This window comes from Canis lupus, chromosome 5 (genome assembly GCF_048164855.1).
Source record: "Canis lupus baileyi chromosome 5, mCanLup2.hap1, whole genome shotgun sequence".
Classification (NCBI taxonomy): Eukaryota; Metazoa; Chordata; class Mammalia; order Carnivora; family Canidae; genus Canis; species Canis lupus.
Genome location: NC_132842.1, coordinates 16,106,789 through 16,134,124, shown reverse-complemented (window position 1 = coordinate 16,134,124; position 27,336 = coordinate 16,106,789). Strand labels below are relative to the sequence as shown.

At 42.2% G+C, this 27,336-nt stretch overlaps 1 protein-coding gene and 1 pseudogene across 6 annotated transcripts in view; one reads left to right on the top strand and one right to left on the bottom strand.

Moving 5' to 3' along the window:
- The window catches only part of MPP7 (MAGUK p55 scaffold protein 7), a 307,798-nt gene extending 300,644 nt beyond the window's left edge, over nt 1-7,154 (bottom strand). For 2 of the 6 annotated variants that reach the window (XM_072825576.1, XM_072825574.1), the window contains exon 1: nt 6,958-7,151. The gene's annotated coding sequence lies outside the window, so the exon portion shown is untranslated. Of the gene's footprint in view, nt 1-6,957 lie in introns of all 6 variants that reach the window. The other 4 variants (XM_072825575.1, XM_072825572.1, XM_072825570.1 and 1 more) reach the window with 3 other exon arrangements.
- A 10,986-nt stretch (nt 7,155-18,140) lies between these two features.
- Nucleotides 18,141-18,603, top strand: LOC140632889 (large ribosomal subunit protein eL22-like; annotated as a pseudogene).
- Nucleotides 18,604-27,336: the final 8,733 nt, after the last annotated feature.

The following is a 27,336-nucleotide window of genomic DNA, read 5'->3' as shown; positions in this document are numbered from 1 at the left end:
TACATGCAAATGTATACATCACAAAAGGGGACCTCACACAGCTGAAAGTATATGACAGGATACTGGACTGCATTAGTAATCAGAGAATTGCAAATCCGAACAGTAAATGTATCACTTTGTGCCCAATTCGCTCCATCTGTTGCATCAGATGAAAAAATTATAAGGTCAGAAAATATCAAGTGCTAGCGAGAATGTGGGGGAAGGACACCTGGCACCAGGGCGAACTGGCACAACCATTCCAGATAGTAATCGGGCAGAAATGAAGTTACGGACAAGCCCCAGAGAGGGTGCAATGCCAGGCGGGGGAGAAACAAGAATGGAATAGGGGAGGAAGGAGAAATATGTAAGGAAATAAGCTGAGAGGCTTCCATGGACCGCTGCCACATAATGACGGCGGACCACGAAGGGGACGTGAACTCCAGCCTGTGCACCTGACGCCGGAGGGAGGCCCTGCCACACACAGTGCTTCATGGAACCAGCAGATGCTAGTCCCTGGATGCTTGAACCTGGCTCTTACAGAGTCTGCATTCCAGCGGAGGAAACAATAAAAAGGGAACAACACTAACTTTTTGGAGGCTTGCCAGACAGAGGCGGGCTCTCAGAGACCCCCAGAAAGAAAATGAACCAGGCATGTGGCAAACGGAGGGGAACAATCTCCCAGAACTACATTCAGGGTCTTCAAACACTGTCACCATTCGACAGGTGAGACTATTTTCTAAAGCTACCTCACAGGTATTGACTGTAATTGAACTCCCAGCAACAACCTTTAAAATTCCTGTTATATGAAGGGTGGACTACTGTGATTATCCTAAAACCAACATATTTTAACCAAAGAAACCTTTTAGGAGGAGAAAAAAAAAAAAAGACACACCACCAATGTTAATATTCCACATCTCTTAAAAATGTTTCTGGAAAATCACTAGATCCACAAATGTTTCCTTCATTTGTTAAATAGAAATGGAGTTCTCCTCTATTTTTCCACAGCACAGTGCTAGGAAATGAGGATAAATATAAAAGTTTCTGGGGGTGCCTGGGTGGCTCAGTGCATTAAGCGTCTGCCTTCAGCTGGAGTCACAATCTCAGGGTCCTGGGATTGAGCCCTGCATCAGGCTCCCTGCTCAGCGGGGAGTCTGCTTCTCCCTCTGCCTCTGCCCCTCTGCTTGTCTGCGGCGCACTCTCTCTCACACACAGGCACAAACACAAATAAATAAAATCTTTAAAAAAAGGTTTTTTAATTCAAAGTTTCTATCCTTAAGGAGCATACCTCAACTTTATAAGATACAGGATTCTATTTACTTTATATCCTTGATTTTTTTTTTTAGGATTAAAAGCCAACATTTATTATATTTTGCCACCTCGCAGACACTATTCTATAGGTTTTAAACACATTTCAGTTCATTTAATATTCGCCACACGATACTGTATTTCTACTTTAGAACAGAGGAAATAAAGGTGACGGTGACTGAGCAAGGATTCAAATACAGAGCTTTCAAACTTCAAAGCCTGTTTTCTTAACCACTATGCTTCTATTCCCCCGGCACCTTCTCCATGGTTTTCAGAGTGTGATCCCTGGGCCAGAGCATCAACATTGCAGCTTAACAGAAAGGCAGGGACACCTGGATGGTTCAGTGGTTGAGTGTCGGCCTTCAGCTCAGTTCATGATCCTGGGGTCCAGGGATCAAGTCCCGAATCAGGCTCCCCGCAGGAAGCCTGCTTGTCCCTCTGCCTATGTCTCTGCCTCTGTGTCTCTCTCACGAATAAATAAAATCTTTAAAAAAAAAAAAAAAAGGCACACTCTCAGGGCTCACCCACAGACCCACTAAATCAAACTGTAAAAGTAGAGGCAGCTACCTAAGTTTTAACAAGCCCTCCTGGTGAGCTGGAGGCACGCAAAGGCTTGAGAACCATGGGTCTGGTTTTCACACTTAATGTATGTATTTAGTTAAACAGGACATGATCACTGTTTTTCGAAATTTCACAATGTAAACTTTTGGTCCGATTTAAAATGATTCTAAATAAATCAAAATAATATTCATTCATTTTCTCAAGACACAGAGACTCCTTTCCCAACCTGACAAAATGTTCTGTCTATACCCTGATTCAACCATCTAAAAAAAAGTCTACTCTGAGGGGCCTTACTAGGAACTAGATTTTAAATTCCAAACATGAAAAAAGCACAGAGGTCCAAAGAGAATCTTCAGAAGTTGAATCAGAAGCCATATTAGGAAGAGGACAAAAATGTTTTGGGTATCAGTAGCAGAAGCTTGAAAAATCTTGGTCCAAAGCCCCACAAGCCTTTTTATCCTTGGCTCAACTCCAAATTTTTTCAATACCCCTTCAACAAACTTCCAATTGCAAAAAAAAGAAAAAAAGGAAAATGTTATAACCTTCAGAAATATTTGTTAAATAAACATATACTGGCACCGTCTTCCAAATATGCTTTATCATGAGTCAAGTTAATCAGATACACTAGTGCATACATATACTAATCCAAAAACTGCTCACATCATCCCAGCCCCTTGCCTAGACCACCCTTTATGGCATCCTATCTGAATGCCATACCTAGAACAGGAGCCTCCTTTCCTATCCCAACTCAAGTCTTCAACTTGAATAACAGAACTCCATGTGTACTTAAATTTGCCTATTAACACCTTTTTTTTTAAGGTAGTGGAAGACAGTTTCAGAAGTGTGTATGGACTCAAGCACCTACCATAATTTGAGAACCTGCTATAGTGCCAAATAATTCTTTTAAGCTATTCACTTGCATACTCAAATTATTAATTTTATAAAGCTCAGGATTCTTATTTTAAAAATTAAAAACTGAAGACTAAAGAGTTAACTTGCCCAACTCTGTACCATGGGATAGCTAGAAACCTGACTTAAGGGACACCTGGGTGGCTCAGTAGTTGAGCATCTGCCTTCAGCTCAGGGTGTGATCCCAGGGTCCCGGGATCGAATCCCACATCAGGCTCCCTGAAGGGAACCTGCTTCTCCCTCTGCCTCTCTGTGCCTCTCATTAATAAAAAATAAATAAAATCTTGAAAAAGAAACCTGACTTGAGATGCATATTGACTTGATTCAAGTTGTCAATGGTGCAAAGTGCTCTGAGAAGGCCCCAATCAGGCAGTTTTTAATCTGCCTGGTTACTTAACAATCATCCACCTTTCCATGCCCAAGCTCACCCAAGGATTGGCAGCACTGGCAAGAACTACCCTCCCAGAAGAAAACTGATTTTCCCTCTCCCAAAGCACCATCAAACCCCCCCCCCCCCCCCGGAGAACAACAGCTGTTTCCAAGAAACAAATTACCAAGGCCCTTCTCACAGAGTTCACTGGAACTGAAACACACTCACACCAACTGCCTTCACACCTTCCCATTTAAATTCTTTTCCTGCCTTTTAAAGGCCCAAAGATTTCTGTAAAAATCTCCCAAAATGCAATCATCCCAACGAGTCCTAATTCCTCCACCAACATTGCTATTTCTATACCTAAATCTGGTATTTCTTATGAAAGTAACAGCTATGTCTTCTCATTCCCCTTCTGTAACCATCAATAACAGCAATTAATCAGTAACAAACAAGCCTGCTAGCTCTTACAATCAGAGGGAGGATGCTCCCCTCTCCTTTAATAGTAAGCTGATAATAATGTTCTCCTAAATAGATTATGCGAGCATTCAAGAAAGGAAAAAACAAAAAACAAAACTTTGTTACATGCCTGGAGAAAAAAAAAAATGTATAACTTAAGTATTCGGTCATATTCAAGATTTGAGTAATCTTGTTATTTGTACCCACTTGATTCTACTTCTTCTAAGGAATCAGCGATCAATGAAAGCAAAACATGAAACTATGCTCAAATAGCTCATAGTTCACATAAGATTTAAACACAGCCGTTTTTTAAAAAACCTCCAAGTGTACATAAATAAGGACCAAAAATCCACACTCTGGTGTGGGTTCCTGATCACAGAGAGAATCGGCTTTTTAAAAGATATTTCTAAAATTCCTAATAGTGTCCTTCACTTTAAATTAAACTGTTGTTTCCTTCCAAGTAATCTTACTTAATGAAACTAACAAATCACTTATTGCAATTCTGTCTGACTTGTAATCACAACAGAAACTGTTACAATACATCTGTATCTTAGTGAAATGCTTATAATAAGGGGTGGGTGGGGAATCTGACTGAACTCTCTATTGAGCAGCACCCAGTGCACCACCTAGTGGAGGTTGTGTAACTTTGTAATTAATATTCTTTTAAAGGACAGAAACCCTAGGTAAGAGTACAACAAATACTATACAAATAGCCTAAATCTCTTTCCAGTCCCCCACATTGCAAGAGGGCTGTGTTCATAAGAAGAGTAGAGTCATTTCCTGTGCAAACTAATAGATCGATAAGGGTTTCTTAATGGAAATCTTTGGGCACTAGAAATTTTGACAGGAGAGTAAAAATTAAGACATTGATGCAAAAACAAATAAATCAGAGACAGACTGTCAGGGCTTGTGGAAGCAGAACCTTATATCCTAGAAGAATAAGTTATGTCAAAATGGGCATGTTACAGGTCACAGATGCATCTGCCAGGCAAAGGGACTACTTAAAAGATTACAACAGTTCCATTCACTAACTCATAAGACAGTTTCAAGTTCCTGATGATTAATAAGTGTAACATAACCTAGCAATTGTCCAGCATTCCCCAAGCCTTGACACTATTTGAGAGGTTCTTCCCAACTATCCATCTAAGCCTACTCTCCATTAACCCCCAAACTCCCTTGCTTGCACTATTCTAATCGAAGAATAAATGATTTTTATTTTCAACTTTTCTCCTAAATTTATAGTTGACTTTCCACAAAAGAAGTTGTAAGTGATGACCAGAATGCATCACGCTTCATTTTTATTTGCCTTATGCATAGTATTTCTAATCAACTCAGAAAACAGTACTGCAGTCCACTGCTAAGTTACAGATGCAAGCATAAATAAGATACGGTTCTCCCATTTGGAAAACTTCCCAAAATTTAAAATAGAGATTTTCACATAGCACCACTACGAATTTGTTTTGTTTTGCCTGTGTGAAAAATTACCTTTCTGGTGTGATTTAAACTATCTCAGCAACCTCGAGGAGGAAAAAACAAAAAACAAAAACCTAAGAGTCGCTATTTTTTTTTACTTGGAAATAAGCATCTCCATCTGTGACTTTTGTACCATGTGATCAATACAGAAGCTTGCCTGATGGTGGGAACCTTAGGAGATCCCGGATTAAATCCATTATGAGTATAAAATAAGGTAGGAGTCAAGGGACCTGGGGCAGAATTCTCTTCATCTCTAGGGCTTCCACTTTATATATTTGTAAAATGGGCATGATATTCACTACCTGCCTCCCAAGAAAAGGAGTAAATGGAAATACAGGTATCTCCCGTTTTTCACAAGTTCGTGTTGCACTACTTTGCTTATGCGACAGACCTTAGAATCTGTTTTCACTAACTGAAAGAAACCCAAAGAGGTTTATTTTGCATCAGCTGGTATAGAGGCTGCACACACCCGGAACAGCAAGAGTGGCGGTGCCAAGCTCCTTCCTTGAGAACACTCAGCATCTCAGCATCAAGCCGCAGCAGCCTTGACCTGTGTCTGAGCATCTGCGCTGTATCTTGACTTATTTTATGCGTCCATCAGCAAAATGTGTCCTAAGGTATCAGAAAAGCCTAAGAGGTTTTTTGGGAATCTGGAACACTAAAAAAATTACTAAAAAAATTTTCCGTATACATTAATAGTGAGTGGGGGTTTTTTTGTTTGTTTTTATTTTTTTATTTTTTATTTTTTTTTTTGCTTCACAGCAGTTCCGTTAAGAAAAGATTTCATAGGAACGCTCTATTTTCACATAGCAGGGAAAACCTGTACTGGTTTGTAGAAGCCGAGTGCACCCAGAAGGAGAGAACACTGCTCCAAGAGTTCTCACTGTGCCATCACTGCTGAAACCCGGTGACCTTCACCATTTCCCTTGTTAACAAATAGTGAATGGGGAAGAAAACGGTACTCAGCAAGTCAAAGAAAAGGTAAGGCCAATTCGAGGTGCAAATCAGTAATTGCCTGACCTGTCTGCAAAGTACTACCACATGAGTACCAAGCAGGTGCATCCCCCAAACCTAAAACCCGGAGACTGTTTTTAGAGAAGCTTTTTTTTTTAATTATTAGTTGAATGCTAATATTTTTAGAAATTAGAAGAAAAAAGATTCACGATTGTACTCCCCTCCATGACAGAGTGACAGAAACAAGGTTCCACCCCCACGGTCCCTCCACACCTGCGCAGGCATTCCTCATCCACATTCCTCCCCCTCACCCCAACGCTCGGTTCCCCGCTGGAGCCCAGACAAAGGTGACTCACGCTGCTAGGTCTACTTGTCACTGAAGGAAAAGTCCCCAAACTAGTTCACGTTAAAGACTGCTCCTTGGTTTTAAAAATAATAAATAGTAAGTACAGTGTGATGATGTGTAAATGGCACTGCAATGCGCCTGCCTCCGGAAACTATGTAACGATACCCAAGACACCTTTCTGGCTTTAGAAAGGAAAAAAAAAAAAAAGAAGAAGAAGAAGGGGCACTCAGCTTATCGCTACTTATCAGCAGGTCCTTTTCCCTCGCGAGCCCGACTGGCTCAACTCCGCAGTCGTGCTCCACCTGCACGTCCTCGCGCCCCCGGCTGGCCCAGCCGCCCGCCGCCCAGTCCCCCGCGGTCCCGCCCGCAGCGCCCCCACCCCTCCCCCCGGCCCCCCGCCCGGCCCCGCCCCCACCTCCCCGCAAGGTGTCGCCGCCGCCGCCGCCGCCGCCGACTCCCGGGCGGAAGCGTCTCGAGGCCGGCGGGAGGCTCCCGGGGACGGGGACGCGGCCCGGCCCTGAGGGAGCAGCCGGGGAAAAGCCCCCAGCGCCCGCGCCGCACCGGGGCCCCGACAGGCGCTGCAGCCCCGGCGCCCCGTTACCTGCTCCGGGCAGCCGTGGCCCGCGGGAGGCGCGACCGCTCCGGCCCCTGCGGCCCCGGCTCGGGAGGCGAAGAGGCAGCAACCGCAGCCGCGGCGGAGGACGATCGGCAGCCAGCGGGCTCGGCACCGCCTCGGCGGGCGCAGGACGCACGAGCCCGGCGGGAGCCCGGCCCCCACCTCCAGGGCCGGGAGTAACCGACTCGGCCCCCTCCCGCGGCGGGGCGGGGCCGCGGCCGGAGGGGCGGGGCGAGGAGGGGCCGCTCCGCCCGCGGGGCGGGAGCTCCGCGGACGCTTCGTAAAAGGCGCCTGCTGATAGGCTGCGATAGAGGGCAGCCTCGCCAGAGGAGCTCCCTCGTTGGTCGATAGGAGAAAACAAAGCAGGACTCCGATTGGTCGGAACGCTGTAGCTCCTCCCCCTCGCCCGTCAATCATCGGAAGCTCCGCCCCGCCGCTCTGCTCCCAGGTGGCTGAGGAACCGGCTGCTTTACAGACCTGCAGCCTCCCCGAAGCGCGGAGCCCCCGTACCTGGGTTTCTTTGCCAGATGGGAGCGATTCTTTCTCGTCTGAACGTGATGAATAACAGCTAGTCTTTAACATCGCTTAGCTTTAGAGAGGACTCCTGGGTATTTTTTAAATGCTGCATAAATTCAGAGGGAAATTGTCCTGCGCAGAGAAAAGGCATAAAATGTTTTCACTCTTGGCAAAATGATGCGTAACTTTTTTTTTTCTTTTTCTCGTTTTACTCTGTAGTCCATATGAGACATTCGTTACTTAGAATGCACCATGCTGTAAACAGATCTATGGGAAAACTCCCTGACAAGAAGAACTTAGAATCCAAACGACTAAATAAATAAAGCATTAACAAAAGCCAAAACCAAAAAGGGCAGCATACGGAAAGAAATTCAGGAGATACAAATTGGAAAACTCAGCTAATAATGCAGGAATTATACGAAAGGAATGTGACAGAATTTCAAGATGTGACTTAGACTTTGAAAGTTGAGATACGTAATCTGAACTCTCAGACCACAGTAGGCAAGCCCTGTGTTATCCTAGCCAGTTTAGAAGGGAGTGAACCCTAACTCACCTGGGAACCACAGTCCCTTAACTCTGGCTGCCTTACTATTCTATTTGCTCTTCTTGTCATTGCCATGAGATTCTGAAATAGGCTGTTAGAAATAAAGCACTTCACCCCCAACGACTTCATAAATTATATAGTAGCAGGAAAAAAAAAGGAAATTGACAAAAATCAAACCTAAAGAATGAAAGGAAAGTTAAGATAAATATGACCTCCAAAAGAAGGATAAAAAACTCAATACAAAGAATAGAACAAATCCTCTTTTTTTCTTGAGAAGAAGGTAAAACTCTTTGGAGGACAGTAAGTTTGTTACCTAACACATTTTTTATAGAATCCTTGTAATAGATGGAATTCTAAATGATAGTCTGAAAATATGTGTCCCAATATACTCTGAGCAAGCATCTTAATGTTGAGATCTAATTATGTTTAAGTGTGTAAGGAAAAATAAAAAACTTAGCACTCTCTACTATGAACAAATTGGAAAGAAAACACTCCAAAAGTTTTTTTTCACAATAATACCTGAAATTCCACCACTGACATTCTTTCTTTGGGATTAGATCATTTATAACAAAAATTTTTCTTGTATTCATTTACTCAACAAACATGTAATAACTTTAATCTTCAAATTCTAGTTCCTTCAATGAACTGGGCATCCTACTAAGTATTGTCTTGAACAAGACAGACTGGAAGCTATTTATCAGTAAAAGAAGGATAATGAACCAGTAAACAGATAAATTTACAGAAAGGAATAAAGAAGAAGAAAGAAGAGTGACCTGAAGGATGAAAGCAATTCTTGAATTTGAGAAAGGAGAGAGAACCATTCTGAGATCTGAGCTGCCACTTAAATCAGAAAACACCAGCTATGCAAAATTTGAGGGCAGTGGCATTGCTAGCAAACAGCGAGAGCCAAGACCCTGAAGGAGGAAGAAAAGTGATGCTGTTGGAACAGAGAGACCAGTGTGGCTAGACTGGCACAGACAGGGAGTGGTGGCAGGCAGGTGAAAGGAGGCAGGGCCCTGTAGGCAGTGGTGGGAAGTTTATAGTTTATGATATGATTCCTGACCAGGTAACACTAAGTTACTAATGTCAGGATAACATCATCCTTTTTTTTTTTCCTTTTTCAGAGTCGCCAAAGAAGTGGGCATTCGTTCACTGAGCCAGTCTCTCAGGCATAGATCTTAGAAGAACCGATACTTTTCCAGGATCTGCTAGATGTGGGGGTATAATAATGAGAATGACACAGACCCAGGTGGATCTACAGACTGTTACTGCACAGATGATGGGGAAACCAGGGTGCTATGGGAACACGATCTGGAAGCAGCCAAGGAAATCATTCTGAAGGAAAGGAGGGATCACTGAATCAGAATCAGTAGGAGTCGCCCCTGTGAAAGGCTACCAGGTTCCAGATCCAGGAGCAACAACAGAGGAACATGGGATCACAATCTGGAAGATGGAAATCTAACGCAAAGCCTTATAAACCCATTGCATTAAAAAAAAAAATCAACTTTCCCCACATCCAGTTAGAAACCGCATTTTGAAAGCATAAGAGCTGAGCAAAGTAGAAGACACAGACTGATGATTGTTTCACATCATCATTACCTTTGTTTCTTAAAACTCATTAAAAAGAGTGTACATTCCCTTTTAACTATGACATCCCATTTAGGACTGTAATGAGTTAACAGTTTTAATCCTATTTGGCCAGAATTAGGGCAGAGCTGAAGCCCTTGGAGTTAGAGATGTGTTCTACTAGTTCCAGCCTCTTCCCCTGCTTATAGGCATGGGTTTCTCTTTACTGATTGAGCTCACACCATTTGCTATAAGACACCTAGAAGAAGAAAGCCAGCCCTGCCGTGGAGGGGCAAGTAGGGGAAATGCGGAATGTGAAAGTATCTCTGTGTATCCAGCTGGTGGATGAATCACAAGATGTAGCAACTGACTAAATTAAAAGTTAAATAAGAAATGTAACCACCGAAATGTATGACACATTGTCCCCAAGAAGGCTGGGAGTCAGGAAATGAGAGACAAGAGGAACTTGGCTACAGTTGCCACTGTCTTCAAACCTGCCTCTCTCTACTCTCCCGTTTTTCTCTGGAAAAGAGCTTTCCCAGCTCCTAAGTCCAGGAGACAAAGAGTAGAGCTACCCCAGTGCTCTCTGACCCCCGACTAAATCACCCACCTTGACCCAATCCCAATTCTGTGGAGAGAAAATACTAGTGGCCTAGGCCGGCCTCTCCCTGTTCTATCCCACTGTCTGTGACAAGGGACGTGATGGGAGTCAGGAGGGTGGAGGGCACCCACCTGGCTCCCAGGGCCCATCTCTGTTCATGGGCAGAGATTTACCAGAGAAAGGGCACCGGAGCAATTGCCAAAGAGGCATGCATCCTGCCCCACCACGTTTTCTGTAGTCCGTCAGTGGGGCTCCAAATTCTGTACAACCTTTGCCTGTCCTCTCACACAAAGATGGAGGCCCAGAGGCCAAGGCCAAAGTCTTCAACGATGACTGCCAGCTTTCTTGACCCTCTTTATTCTAGTTGGCTTCCAGACACTAAGTACCCTTGTCTCTTCCAGTTTCAAGCTGCCATTCCCATTTAAGTCTTCTACTAATTCCCTAATTTTCCTGTGTGATGCATCCCTATTGACATCAATGTCTTTAAAGAGCAAAAGCACTTGCCAAGTTGGTGAATATCCCTGAGCACTGTTCTCAGTGCAGCTGGGACCAGTATGTAGAAGAAAGCAGGATGGGCGAGGCAGATGCAAGCAGAAGGCAAACCTCTACCTCCCCCTGTTCCTTCCACACGTATTCAGAAGAAAGTGCGGGTGTTCCCATAACTTTTCTGACGCCCTTTAGGTAATAAAAATCCTTTCATCAGGCAGGCCATAAAACACAGTTTGAATTCAGAAATTGTAATGTGAATGCCAATACACTTTGATCACTGCTTCAAGCTTCATTCAGAGCTGGGCTTTCCCTGAGGTCCCCCAGCTAGGGTCCCACACAGGCAGGCTGGGTCCTCCCAGCAAAGGGAGAGGGAACCTCCTCCAAATCCATAACATAGGGAGAAAAGAGAATTCAGAGGATACCAAATTGATGCTCAACTGTTCCTGCTGCAAGGAGATTGCTCCGGGCCTGGCCAAGAACAAAACAGAGCATTTGGTCTCTTGATGCTTTCTAACAATTTTAGAGACCTAATCTTGAAACATACAACTGTGCATCTCCTGTTCTGGTCAACGCAGTTTTCTATGCCACTTTATCCTCTTATCCTCTTAGTTTCTGGTTCCCTGAAGGCTACTTTCTACAAATTCACCTGTGGATCACCTCTGCCTCTGTTCCTCTTGGGCAGGATTTACACATCTCCAGCACAACCCTCTCTCACCAAACAGCTCTCCCCAGGGTCCTCAAGAAACAATTACACACGCTTTGCTCCCAGCAATACTGAAGCGCACCTGACTCTCAGAGCATGTGGGCCTTGAGTATTCTCTGTCCTCCTTCCCTGCTCTCTCGCTCTCTCTGAACTGCTGCCATAAACCAATACTTTCAACCTCTCAATTTTAGATCTCTCAGGCCAAAGTCAGATATACTCTAAAAACCAGAAAACAGGGATGCCTGGGTGGCTCAGTGGTTGAGTGTCTGCCTTCTGCTCAGCTTGTGATCCCAGGGTCCTGGGAGTGAGTCTCCCACTGGGCTTCCTGCAGGGAGCCTGCTCCTCTCTCTGCCTGTGTCTCTGCCTCTCTCTCTCCATGTCTCTCATGAATAAATAAATAAAACTTTACAAAATTAAAATAATAACCAGAGAACATATCACTTTGCCCTTGTGGTCCTGCTGATGACCCCAGGGAGGTCAGTGGGTAAGGCCTTCGACCAGAGGTTTGATGGAACACAGCATGGCTTTCTTTGAAGAAAACTTCCTCACAGATCCTTCCTAAACCCCTCTTCTGCTGCCCTTTTATGATCCTATTTTTAGTGAGGGATTTTTAAGAGTCAACAAGGAGCTAAGACATTTCCTTTGAGATCTGCCTCTGGCTCTGGCAGTGTTGGAATTTTACATCCGTTGTCTCCTGGCTGCCTCAATAAAACTTGACTTTGACATCTTGGCATACCAGTGTGAACCTGCAAAAACTGCTTTGGTTCACCAACACCTAGGACATAGGGCTAAGAAAACTTGTTCTCTAAAATCAGAGACCGTTGGAAATTCAGTTGAGTATCAAGGAGAATGGACCTCCTGCCACCGCCACCACCTGCCAGGATGATAGGAGCCTGTGGGTCACTTTGCTACAAAGAAGCAGCCTTGATTTCCAGCCCAGGTGCCAACCCTCTGTAAAGGATTCCCCTTGAATCTAAGGAAAGAGGACTACAAGTTTTGGCTTTCAGCACCGACCTGATGTTTGTAAAAATATTACCAAATATTTATAAAATATTACTTACAGCCTTGCTCTGCTCTGAGACCATCATATCACTCATTTAAATCTTACCTAAATTCCACCCTACCTGCACACCCTACAATAACCTTGACTCCTTTGTTCAGTGAGGGCCTCAGTGGGTCCGTTGGATCCCTCTCCCTTGCTACAAGTTCATCAACCTCACTGAGTTAGACTTTGGCTTCGTCTCTGGCAGTGTGTGACTGTAATGATCAGTTCTTCCCAGATCAACTTACCAGCTCTCACTTTCCCAGGTTCTGTCTTCATGTCTGCATCTCCTTTTACTTTGTACCAGGTCACACAACCTCATCGCCAGCAGTGAACTATCCCCAGAGTCATCCAGAACCTGCAGCTACAATTATGTTACACTAAAAAAAAAAACATATACGGGGTGCCTGGGTACCTCAGTCAGTGAAGCATCTGACTTTTTTTTTTTTAGATTTTATTTATTTACTCATGAGAGACATACAGAGAGAGGCAGAGACAGAGACAGAGGCAGAGGGAGAAGCAGGCTCCCTGCAGGGAGCCCGATGTGGGACTTGATCCCAGGACCCTGGGATCATAACCTGAGCCGAAGGCAGACGCTCAACCACTGAGTCACCCAGGTTCCCCTCACCTTTTTTTGTCTCCCTCTCTGATTTCATCTTGTTTTTTCCCTTTCGTCCCCGCCTCAGGTCATGACCTCAGTGTCCTGGGATTAAGCCCCACATCGGGCTCCTCATTCAGCAGGGAGTCTGCTTGAGGATTTCTCTCCCTCTCTCTCTCTCTGTGCCTCCCCTAACTCATGCATATGTTCTTTCTCAAATAAATCTTTATTAAAAACCCATAAACATATGTGTATGTGGGAATAATAACATCCATAGATGCTAGCAAAAGGAGATATTATTAAAGGATATTAAAAATACCTGAAGAGCCTTTCCAAATTACATGAGCCCTGAGAAACTAATACAATCCTTCCTGCTGTTCTCTCCCCCACACATACATAATTGACTAATTCATTACAGCAGTGAGCCTGTTAACGAGGGTAGAGCGCCTTCGGGTATGTTTATGGGAGAAAGTTAAAAAACTCTGCCTTCGTCCTCCCTAATCTGATAGGCCCTTAATCAAAATGCTAAGTCTATAAATTTGGGGCAATATTTTGTCTCTTAGCTAAAAATAACCAGCTTGATGTTGCTTATAAGTGAAAGGAAAGAAACTCGTCATCCCCATGATAAGAGGGGCATTGTCTGCTCATCCCCCAAGGTACCCCCAGTAGCATCACCGGGTCTGGCACATCATAAGCACCCACTGAACACTTGCTGCCCTAAGAAATTCGGAACTCATTTTAAAATGGGAGAGTTTTGATACACCCATTGTACCGAGGCAAGAAACATTCATCTAAACTATTAGCAGTGACTGTGCTCTATTCTATTCATATTTTTTTGGCAATGCTTCAAGATCAGTTTCTGATGCAATCAGCAGTTGGCTGCTCCCTCAAGGACTTCTGTGTATAAACTGAGAGCCTTTTAATAACTCTGAGGAGAAGGGGGTGAGGAGTGACAACAGGATCAGTATGTGGGCCACGGCATAGTATAATCCCACGTATTAGAGGAAAACAATCAAGGACCCCTGGAATGATGGCATTCTGATAATAGCTTATCATTAGGCTGATTATGAGACACGCTGGTGTGCTTGCCTTGGGAGACTCAGCCTGTTTGTGATCTATCCTCCGGTTGCTTAAACCTGATATGGCCTGTAACATATCTGATGCTCCAGTTGTAGATATAAGGAAAGATACAGCTATAGATAGGTAGACACGAATCACTTAAAGTTTCTCACACTGAACCAAGTAAACCTCCAACCTCCCATGTGTCCATGTCTGGAACACAGTCACTCTGAAGGAGTCAGAGTAGATGTAAAACATTCTTCGTATCTCTAACATTTGAAATTAGGATAAGAAAACGATTTTTTAAATTGCGTTTAGCATTTTAAAAAAAAGATCAAAGATCTTTCTGCCATTGTTATACAAGGAGAAGATCACAACTACCAAAAAAATCCATCTTGTCACTATGTAGCCACTTTCATTGTGCAAGAATAGACCCAAAGAACAAAAAATATCTTCACTCTGTAACACTTATGATCCAAGTAAGCATTTTGCATTTGGAAAGCAAGACATCCATACAAACTTTGAGAAAAAATACTCTTCTGCTGAAATGAGTTATTCACAACTTATATTTAATTAATCTCAGTCATCTCTGTACTTAGCTTGTTGAGCTCACAAGGGAACATCACAAGCAAAATTGCTCTCGTGCTACTTAGCTTCCCCAGAAACTACACCATCGTTCATTAATCAATGCTGACCTGGAAAGCAGAAGCTCCCTCCTCTCACCACTTAAAAACTGAGTAACTCTTCGTGTGCATAGAAGATTAAGAAACGGGATGCCTGTATGGCTCAGCATTTGAGCGTCTGCCTTTGGCTCGGGGTGTGATCCCAGGTCTGGGGATGGAGTCCCACCTCAGGCTTCCCGCATGGAGCCTGCTCCTCCCTCTGCTGGTCTCTCTCTCTCTCTCTCTCATAAATAAATAAATAAATAAATAAATAAATAAATAAATAAATAAATAAATAAATATCTTTAAAAAAAAGGATTAAGAAACATGAAAAAGAAAAGCAATTGTGAGATAAAAAGCCATACAAGCTGCAGCAGAAGAAAAAAATTGAGAATGTGTGAACACAGGGTGTTTCAGCGTTCAGGGCCATTGCCAACAAAGACAGGACTTAGGAAATCGGACTCTCTTGCTTCATTGCCTCTATTTTCTTAACTTTCCATGACTGTACCTTTATCAAAAAATTCCTCACTCCCTGGCATATGAGCAGAGAATAAAGGAACTCAACAAATAAGTCTCTGATTCATAGAAGTTTAAATTAAAAACTGAAGCCATGTAACCAAATTACAAGAGAAACATAATAATGATAAATTTAAGAGAGCAAGATATGTATAAGATAGCTGAAAAATTGACTAAAGAGGTTAATATCCTTACAGAGAAGACTGCTAAATGATATTCATAACTTAAAGTCTCTGTGAATAACTGAATAATAACTTTTTTAAATTTCTGTAAACAGCTTCTGTGCTATTAAGAATGGTGAGTTCCCATTAACAAATGGCACATATTTTCAATTCTACACTACAAGGTTTGTTCCAGGTGTAATCAATATTATTATGTGTTGAGGAGCACCTGGGTGGCTCAGTCAGTTAAAGTTTCTGACTCTTGATTTCAGCTCAGATCATGATCTCAGGGACATGACATCAAGCCCTGCATTGGTCTGTCTGCACTGAGCATGGACCCTACTTAAGATTCTCCTTCTCTCTCTGTCCCCCTACTTTATTTTATAAAATAAATAAATAAATAAATCTTTTTTTAAAAAAAAGAATATCACTATGTGTTGATACTTCATCAAACTTAAGTCATTAGAGACTGTCATTCATTTAAGAAGTAATTATTGAGCACCTACTATGTCCCAGTTATTGTGAATACTGGGTTACGGGGGAAAAAATAAAAAAAAAATATTTAAGGCAAAATTCAGAGTCTCTAGAAGATTACAGAATTCTTTTTTTTTTAATTTTTATTTATTTATTTATGATAGTCACAGAGAGAGAGAGAGAGAGAGAGAGAGAGAGAGAGGCAGAGACACAGGCAGAGGGAGAAGCAGGCTCCATGCGCCGGGAGCCCGACATGGGATTCGATCCAGGGTCTCCCGGATCGCGCCCTGGGCCAAAGGCAGGCGCCAAACCGCTGCGCCACCCAGGGATCCCAGATTACAGAATTCTGATTTGTGCGTTTGCAATCATTGCCAATGTGGGAATTTGCCTGAGCCCCTGTTCAACATTAGTGTAACATGAATTATACAAACAGATGAACATGGACTCTAGCAAGGAACAAAAGAAAAGGCAAATTAGTGGATGAATGAGATTAATGGGACTATTTTAACTGGAGTACGATTGATGAAAGATATGGTGTTACAGAAGTTCCAGTTCCCAAATATTTCATTAAAGGCAGCAAGTTTAGAACAAAGTCTGGATGATTTTAAGAACGTGAACAAATTGTTGAAGGGAACTCCAAAGGAGAGTAATATATAATAATATTAGAACTCTGAATGTCAATCCCAGCTGAGACACTAAAGCTAGCGGCATGACCATGGACATCTTATCTACTTTTCTAAGGCTAATTCTTTACTGATAAAATGTGTAGTTATTCATCTACCCAATAAGTCACAGACTGCATGTTGTGATATGTTGGATGAGCACAGATTTTGTAAAAATGTTAATTAGTTTCCATCCTTTTGCAATCAGATTTCACATGAATGTCCAATTTACTAGTTTCTGTTTTTTTTTTTTTTTAAAGGAAACTATGGCAAAGCTGACCCACACTCCCACATAGCAGTAACTGCCAAGAGTAGAAACCATGCTCCTGTTAGAGCTGCCATGTACTTTGCAATCTGCCACAGACTGTGTTCAACCTGCCTCACCCGCCTGTCCTCTGTAGGCATTTGAGTTTGCATCTCCTGAAATGGATACTTTTTAAGGGTTTGTTGTTGTTCTTGATCTTGTTGTTGAAAGCTATTGGAACTGCTTCAAGTTAATATAAATTTAACATATATGTTGTAGGGTGAAGAGACAGATCGCCTATACAGTAAGAAAAGGGAGAGAAGCAAGAGTAAATCTGGAACTGAGAAACCTGATATGACACTAGCTTAGCCTGGTGATGGAGGCCAATGGTGACAGTAATTCATGTTGATGTTATTTATGGTCTCCTTCCCAAAATCCATAACCCCTGTCTCAATCATGAGAAAAACATCAGAGAAATCCCAAGAGATGGACATTCTACAAAATACCTGATCAGTACTCCTCAAAGCTGTCAAGGTCATCAAAAACAAGTCTGAGACTATGTATTGCAATCAAGAGGAAGCTAAAAAGATAGAACAAGTAAAGGTAATATGGTAGCCTACATGAAATCCTGGCCCAGAAAAACGACATCAGGTAAAAAGGAAGGACATCTAATTAAAGACTTTAATTAACAACAGTGTATAGATATTGTTACATTAATTATAAAGAGTAAACCATACCAGCAGAAGATGTTCATACTGGGGGGAACTACAGGGCCTATGGGAACTCTCTGTACTATCTTCATGACTTCTCTATAAATCTAGAAGTATTCTTTTAAAAAGTTTACTTTTAAAACATTTTATATATGTATGTGTGTGTATGTATATGTGTATACAAAGGACACAGAAATATCTTAAGGGATTGGTGGAAGATTTGGACATTCAAGGCTGGGAAGGAAAGGTCAGATTTACTGCAGCATATTTTCCTACAGCTCTGCCTGTAGCATGACTCAGCTTCATCATGTCTCAGTCACTGCATTTCTTGGTTCCACATTTCATAGTCCTCAAAGAAAACCCGTTGCTTCAGCCTGAGGATGAGTCAAAGTCTGGAGCTAGTCATTCTACCCGGGGTTCCATGTGGGAATCATGACTCCTATACCCATGCCTGTATATTGGTGACCATTTTCATAAAAGGAGAAAGAGCTGGGAGCCAGACAGTCCCCTCTCAGCTCTGCAATTCTGAGCAAGATGGCGAAAGAGAAGATGTTTAGCCAATAAAGTCCTAATGTCAATGTCCTAAAACATAAGGCCAGCTTTTCTGCCTCTGCTGTTGCCATGGCGCCCATGAAAGAGCTTGTGGCAAAGCAGGGTAAAAAAAAAAAAAAAAGAAGAAGAAGAAGAAGAAGAAGAAGAAGAAGAAGAAGAAGAAGAAGAAGAAGAAGAAGAAGAAGAAGAAAGGCAGGTTCTGAAATTTACACTTGATTGCACCCACCCTGTAGAAGATGGAATCATGGATGCTGCCGATTTTGAGCAGTTTCTTCAAGAGAGAATCAATGGGATTGAAAAAGCTGGGAATCTTGGTGGAGAGGTGGTAACCATCGAAAGAAAAAGAGCAAGATTAGTGTAACTTCTGAGGAACCTTTTTCCAAAAGGTATTTGAAATATCTCACCCAAAAAGTACTTGAAGAATAATAATCTGCATGGCTGGTTGCACATTGTTGCTAGCAGCAAAGAGAGTCATGAGTTGTGCTACTTCCAGATTAACCAGGATGAGGAAGAGAAGGAAGAGGAGGATTAAACCTCATTTAGCTGGAATATTTTGTATGAGTTCTTGACTACAATTTGGGAACAAAACACACAACACACATACACACACACACACACACACACACACACACACACACATAAACATAAGGCCAGATATTCAACAACAAAGGAGTAGCATCCTTGCCATTTATACATACTAGAAAAGCTTTGGTGGCAATTACAAAATTTTATGAAATCAAGACATAAAAACTGTTTTCTGCAAAAATTGATTTAGTCCCCCAAGTACTCAAGTTAGTCCTCCTGACTTCTAACCACAAGTCCTTTTACTTTCTAAAAATTCTATTTAGGGAAAGTCAACGAGTACTCACAGTAATGGAAACCATGGATGTTTTGATACATTGATATAGTGGAAGGAGGAACACCAGTTCAATGCAGACCAGCATGGAGTTCCACGGAATTGTTAGTGATTTAACAGTCGCTGCCCTCAAACCACCTCATGTAGTTGGTGCTGTGACACAAATTAGGAAAAGACACCCCTTCCTCAAGACACTTCATTTCCATTTGTTGGAAAACTGTCATCATGTGCTACTTTTGTTAGAACAAGACATCTGCCAGGAATTTGTGAAAATAAAAATATAAATGTGTGATACCTACAATGCGATCTCAGTTGCCTCTGTGCCACACTAGCTGGGAAGCCATATGCTGTCACTCTGGGTGCCACTGTCTATTATGAGCAAGTGTCATCTCTTAAAGGCTTGGTAAACTTGAGCTTACTTTCATGTCTCCCTGTATGTAACTCTCCCACCGGAGTGAGCATTCCAACTGTCATGGGTAATCATTATTTTGTTTACCTAGGATTGCAATAAAGAATCCAACTCTTGGACTGATCCTATAATTGCACCTTCCTTAACCATCACAATGGTAATAAGAACGCTCATCGTGCAGGGGTGTTAAAATCACTAAGTGAGACAACACATCAAAGCACTGAGCACGGGATCCCTGGGTGGCGCAGCGGTTTGGCGCCTGCCTTTGGCCCTGGGCGCGATCCTGGAGACCTGGGATCGAATCCCACATCAGGCTCCCGGTGCATGGAGCCTGCTTCTCCCTCTGCCTGTGTCTCTGCCTCTCTCTCTCTCTCTCTCTCTGTGACTATCATAAATAAATAAATAAAATTTAAAAAAAAAAAAAAAAGCACTGAGCACAATGCCTGACCATGACCCTGGGGTTCCTCCCTTGACACTGGGGTTCTTCCTTCCCTACTTAAAAATCTTCCATGGCTCACTGGACCAGTCAGGATTCTCTGCTGAAAAGGCTATAGGATCAGTTTTTTGTGGAAGTGCTCTCAAACACACAGTCCCTCATTTCTGTGTGCAGGAAGATAGAATGGTTTTCACCTGCCATGCTTTACCTGGCTGAAGCCAAATCCAAATACTCACCATCTGTAGACAGTGTGTGTTTCCTCTTCACAAATCATATTGCAAGAAGCAGTTTATCGCTTCTATGTGTTACAGACCCAATTTCTAAATCGAATGTGAAGTTTTAGAAACCCATTTCAAAGACCTTTTTATCCTTGAAAAATATTTGCTTGCTTTATTTATCTACTCAGGCTGAGATTATATATCTTAAATCAACTGTATTACGAGTTGCATTGGGCTACAGTGAAACAAAATTAAAACATAAAGTTGGAACAGTATTTAAATATGGAAAATTGAAAATGCCATTCATAAAAATACACATTTCCGAGGTGCCTGGGTGGCTCAGTGGTTGACCGTCTGCCTTTAGTTCAGGCTCAGGATCCCACATTGGGAACCCTGGAGGGAGCGTGCTTCTCCCTCTGCCTATGTCCCTCTGTGTGTGTGTGTCTCTCATGAATAAATAAATAAAATCTTTATAAAAAATACGTATTTTCTCCATCCAAATTATTCTTCTGGTGCCCTTCATTGCCTCAAGTAGGGAACTGTATGTTTAAGATACTGGGGTGACTCTTTACTTATATCCTCCAGCCATACCTGTGTTGTCTCTATGTAAAGGGGTCAGACCAGGGCAGAACAAAAGTGTGAGAGATCGGCGTGAATTGAAGGAGAAGAAATGAGTTGAGAGAGAGAGAAATACACAGTCTGAGAGCATCCATAAGAAGAGGGCCTTCCTTTTGGGGCTCAGCATGAATAAAATCTTTGAGGAAGCAACAAGCTTATATATGTTTGGAGGAAGAGTATACCAGCTGGAACAAAAGATTTCTGTAGGGAAGGGCTGGACGACAGTGAAATTACCTACATTAACCAGCCTGAGATATTTGGGCTAGATCCTAAGACCAGTAGGGGTTGCCAAAGATTTTTAGCTAGTTAGGAAAAAAGGTATTTTAAGAAAATTATATCTGGTGGTGGGGGGGAGAGATTTCAAAATAAAATAATTGAAATTATTTTTATCTTATTTGTCATAATACCAGTAAGAAAGAGGACCCTTATCAGAAGCCTGCGTAAAATTATTGAAGTCACCAGTTACTTATCAATAGTGGGAAGGGGTCATCTTAAAATCATTGCACATTTTTCACACCCATTTCACACTTTAATTGTTGCTAATTATTTGGGGTGAGTCCCAAATCTTTATTTCACGATTGTTGACATGTAGTTGTATTTTTTCACTAATTTAAAATAATTATTGGTAGGGGCATCCCAGAGTCCTGGGATCAAGCCCCATGTTGGGCTCCCTGCTCGGTGGGGAGTCTACTTCTCCCTCTCCCTCTGCCTGCAGTTCCCTCTGCTTGTGCATGCTGTCTCTCTCTTAAATTAAATTAATTTCTATCTCAAACCATCTATTTCTCTGTTCTCAATTTTTTTTAATGTGTTGTTTTGTTTGAGTGTTTTACAGTGGTTCATGGTAAAGGAAGGTCCTAGGAATGGACTGTGGTGAGGACCATCCCCTTCACTGAAATTGGGATGCAACCCAATGGAAGCATGGCTAAGTACACCAGGAAGAAGTGGCCTGCCCTGAGATCTCAGGGCCAGCTCCCCTTCGCAGACACTGTGCTCTGAGAAGCATCCTCCCCACTGAAGACGTGGGAAGCTCACCATTCCCTGGGCCTAACCCAGCCCAAAACTTGGATCTGGGAGATCAGAAACCTTTGTGGTACAAGGAGAAATAAGAAAAAAAAGCTGACATTTCACATATGAAAGTAATTTTATATCCTGCAAAAGATAGAGATCAGGATATATCTTGGGGGCAGACTATTCTGGAAAACCAAAAAATGGTGAATTATAGATATGAAAACAGGCACTGAATGACAAAAGATCTTTTCATGGATCTCTTGTCCCAAATATCTAAATTGCTCCATGTTAAATAATGGTAATAGCAAACACCTGTTAAGTATCTTACCTGGATTATGTCATTCAGTCCTCATGAAAAACACCATGGGGGTATATGTCGTTATCGTTATTTACATATAAGAAAACTGAGTCTAGAACAATGATATTAATAGCTCAAATTTAGGTGATTAATAATTGGCAGAGCTGGGGATCAAACCTGTCTGCCTCACATCAAAGTCAAACCCTTATCTGTCACTCTCAACCCTTCAGATTAAATTTTCTTCATAAAGGGGCACCGGGGTGGTGCAGTCAGTTAAGTAGTAAATCATCAGACTCTTGGTTTCAGCTCAGATTATGATCTCAGAGTCCAGTCTCATGAGATGGAGCCTCACATGGGCCTCTGTACTCAGCAGGGAGTATGAGAGTCTTTCTGCTCCTCCCGGCTGCATGCTCTCTCTCTTTCCCCAAAATAAATAAACCTTTAAAAAAAATGTTTTCATCATAGATTTTAAAAACAATTATTTAGATTTCACTGTGCCTGTAACCCATTACTTGTTTTTGTAGCCACATGTATGTTTAGCTGTGAAGATACAGAAAATAACTAACCTGCTTTTCTAAGAAAATTGGAGAGACACTGGTTGCATTTTGTGTCAGCCCAGGGCCATGTGAGAAAATGAATCACAGAGCCAGGGGGAACTCTGGGCTTCCATGTTGTGTAAGGAGCCCTGGACTCCAGGACTTGGGAGCAACTTAACAAGCAGTTGACCCTGGCAAGGAGAATAAAAGTAGGAGAGAAAGGATGAGTGGAAACCTTGGGTTGACCAAAGTAGATGGGATATTGTAACCCATACAAAAGCTGAAATGTCTTGTAGTCTATGTCTTGAAGAAGTAATATTAAACTAACCATAAGTTTGGAGGCTTAGCATTTAAAAGAAATGCTCATGACTCAGTGGTAGGTAGCACAGGTGAGGCACAACAAAACTTTGAAAAATCTTTTCTTCCATCTCTAACAGTCATCTTACATATAAAATGGTAGTTGGTCCCCAAAACTTTCTCTCTGTGTCACTCAGGACTCCCTTAGTCCTGAGACTCAGGAGTCTCATCTCTCCTTGTCACTGTTTCTTTCCTTCAATTTCTATTCTTTTTCCTCTCCCATGGGTAAAACTCAGTCCTTTCCAGAATGCGTCCCTGTAACTTCTCCATTTTCACTGAGCCCAAATCTTGCACTGTCAAAGCCCAGGAACAAAGCTGAGATAGGCAAAATTCCCTTTAGCAGATATGAGGGGAAAGCTATGAACACTCATATGCCAATATGACTGGGTGAAATTTGGGTTACTCAGTTCTGTATGCAATCTGAAGATCTGCCTCCATTTCTGTCAAGAAGTCCCAGCCAAGGTGTGGTGACTGTAGTTAATCATACTGTGTTGCATAATTGAAGGTTGCTGAGAGAGCAAATCCTAAACATTGTCATCACTAGAAAAAAAAATTTGTAAAGTATATGGTGACTGATATTAACTAGACTTATTTGGTGATCATTTCAGGGTACAGTTGACCTTGAACTACAGAGGTTTTGGGGCACTGACATCACAGCCCCCAGTTAAAAATCCACATATAGATTTCCTAGGAAGATGGCAGAGTAGGAAAATCTTAATGTCACCTCATCCCATGGATATAACTAGATAACACTCACAACAGTGGAAATAACCCAGATAAAGACCTGAAGACTGACAGAACAAAGTCTGCACAGTTAACTGTGGAGAAGAGGCCACATCAAAGAGGATAGGAAGGGTAAAGACATGGTCAGGAGTTAAACGGACCAGTGTGAGACTGTCCCAAGGAGGAAGGGACACTATAGTGCAGAGAGGATAGTTGAACAGACCCAGACACCAACTACCCCTGACAAGGGGAACCCACACTTGGAGAACACAAATTTCCGCAACATTGGCTCTGAAAACCAGAGGGGCCTAATTTCATAAATTCTTTTGATCTGGGGCTTAAGATCTGGAACTTAAAAATCAGTGGGCTCTGCTCTGGGATACCCAAGAGGGCCATAGGGAACTGAAGCCCTGCCTTTAGAGAGAGAGACAGCACAACCATGTCCCCACAGAGATACAGCATAGAAGCAGCAGTTTAAAAAACACCTGGGGGGAAAAAAAACACCCGGGGTATACCAGAAAATTTATCTACTGATCTCATAACAGGTGCTGGAGGGTCAAAGTTCTTTAGGAGACTTCTTCAGGAATAAAGGAGCTGGCTGGCACCATTTCTCTCCCCCGCCCCACAGTCTGGATACACAGACACCTGTGGGGGAACCAGTGCAGAACCAACATGCTCTACTTAGCTTGCTAACAGTGTGCCCCACCCCCACATTTTCCTGCAAACATGCACCCTCCATCCAGGCCTGGCTCCAAGTCTCCTCCCATAGCAGACCCACACAAACCTTGCTAACATCAGGAACCTGGCCCCATGTTCTCAGTACACCCTTGGCCAGAGCCACCCAAAGTGGTGCCACAAGCCTGGCAGAGTGCAACCAGCCCCAACAGGAGCCAGCACCACTCCAAAGTGTCTCTGGCTTCAGAGAGAGGAGGAGATAACCACACATACCAGTCTGGCTGTGGTCCCAGCAGTGAGCTGGAGGCAGACATCTGATCTGACTGCAAGCCCCACCCACCAACGGAAGGCTCTCAAGGGACAAAACAGGGTAAGTGCCCTGAAGTTCTGTGCTACTGCATCTCCAGCAAATGTATGGTCCTATTTAACTCAAAGCCCAAGGCAACCCCAGACTGGAACAAGTCCTGCCCACGACAGGCAAAGAGACCCATTGCAGGCTACTGGACTGAAGGCAAACATGGCCCAGCCACAACAATAGGGTGCATAAAACACACATAGGAGACACCCCTGAAGTGCCAGGTTCAGATGAACAGAGAGTGTTGCACTGCAGAGCACTACAGGACCTCTTGTTCATAAGGCCAACACTTTTAAGAGCAGGAGACAGAGCTGACTTCCCTAACACATAGAAACAGAGACAAAATGAGGAGACAGAAGAATATCCTTCAAATGAAAAAACAGGACAAAAGCACAGCAAGAGAGCTAAATGAAATGGAGATATGTAACATGCCTGAAAGAGAATTTAAAGTAATGATCATAAAGATACTCACTGAACTTGGAAAAAGAGTGGAGACCTCAGTGAGATCTTCAACAAAGAGATAGAAAATTAAAAAAAAAAAAACAATCAGAGATGAAGAGCTCAATAACTGAAATTAAAATTACACTAGAGGGAATAAATAGTGGACTAGAGGAAGCAGATGGATCTGTGACCTAGAGGACAGAGTAATGGGAAAGCAATCAAGCTAAATAGAAGAGAGGGGAAAAAATTAAAATAAAAAATGAAAATAGATTTAGGGAACTCAGCAACAACATCAGACAGAATAAGTTTCACATGAAACTTGTGAAAATCATGATCCCAGGGTCCTAGGATCAAGTCCTATATCCAGTCCCCTGCACAGAATCTGCTTCTTCCTCTACCCTGCCCCCTGCTCATGATCTATCTCTCCCTTTCACTGTCTCTCCCTCTCAAATAAACAAATAAATAAAATCTTTGAAAGAAAAAAAAAATGTTTCACATTACAGAGATCCCAGAAGGAAAAGAGAGAGAAGGGGGACAGAATATTTATTTGAGGAAATAACAGTTGAAAACAGAGAGCCCCCAACAAAATCAACCAAAGGAGGCCCATACCAAGACACACAGTAATTAAAATGGCAAAAAGTATAGATAAAGAGAATTAAAAGCAGTAAGAGTAAAGAGTTATATACAAGGGAAACCCCAGAAGGCTATCAGCTGATTTTTCAGCAGAAATTTGCCGGCCAAAAAGGAGTGTCATAATATATTCAAAGGACTGAAAGGAAAAAACCTGCAACCCTGGATATTCTATCCAGCAAAGTTATCATTCAGAATAGGAGAAATAAAGAGTTTCCCAGAAAAAAACAAAAGTTAAAGGGATTCATGACCACTAAACTAGCCCTATAAGAAATGTTAAACAGGATTCTTTGAGTGGAAAGGAAAACACCATTAAGTAAGAGTAAGAAATGTAGGAAGCACAAAAGCAGTAAAATTAAGTATATCTACAAAAATCTGTCAAGGGATTCACAAAATAAAAGGATATAAAGTCTGACACCATATACCTAAAACATGTTGGGAAGAAGAGTAAAGAATGGATTCAAACTTAAGCAACCATCAACTTTATATAAACTGCCATATGCATAAGATGTTATATGCAAACCTAACGATAGCAACAAATCGAACACCAGTCATAGATATGCAAAAAATAAAGACAGAAAGCCAAGTACATCACTAAAGAAAACCAACAAACCATGACAGAAGAGAGTAAGAGAAGAAAGGAACAGAGAACTACAAACACAACCATGAAACAAAATAGCAAAAAGCACATACTTACCAATAATTATTTAAAACATAAATGAACTAAATGCCCCAATCAAAAGTCAGTGAGTCAGGACACCTGGGTGGCTCAGTCGGTTAGGTGTTCAACTCTTGATTTTGGCTCAGGTCATGACCTCAGGTTTATGAGAATGAACCCCACATCCGACTCCTTGCTGGGCATGGAGCCTGCTTAAGATTCTCTCTCCCTCCCTCTGTCTCTTCCCACCCTCTCTAAAAATAATAATAACAATAATAATAAGACCCATCTATATGCTGCCTACAAAAGACTTATTTCAAACCTTAAGATACATGCAGAATTAAAGTGAAGGGATGGAGGAGTGCCTAGTTGGCTCAGCTGGTTAAGTGTCTGCCTTCAGCTCAAGTCATGATCCTGGAATCCTGGGATGGAGCCCCTGAGTCAGGCTCCCTGCTCAGTGGGAAGTCTACTTCTCCCTTTCCCTGTGCCCCTCCTCCACTCATGCTCTCTGTCTCTCACTCTCTCTCTCTCAAATAAATAAATAAATAAATAAATAAATAAATAAATAAAAAGCTTTAAAAAAAAGTGAAGGGATGGAGAAGCATCTGTCATGCAAATGGAAGCGAAAAGAAACCTGGAGTAGCAATGTTTATATCAGACAAAATAGATTTTTAAAAAAAGACTAACAGGAGACAAAGGACACTACCTAATCATAAAGGGAACAGTTCAACAAGAAGATATAACAATTGTAAATATTTTTGTGCTCAACATGGGAGCACCCAAATACATAAAGCAGCTAATGACAAACATAAAGGAAGTAATCAATCATAGCACAATAATAGTAGGGGGGTTTAACACCCCACTTACATCAATGGATAGACTCTCCAAATAGAAAATCAACAAGGAAAAGATGGCTTTGAATGACATATTGGACCAGATGGATCTAACAGATATGTTCAGAATATTCCATCCCCAAACAGCAGAATACACATTCTTATTAAGTGCACGTGGAACATTCTCCAGAATGTTATGGACTCAGCCATAAAA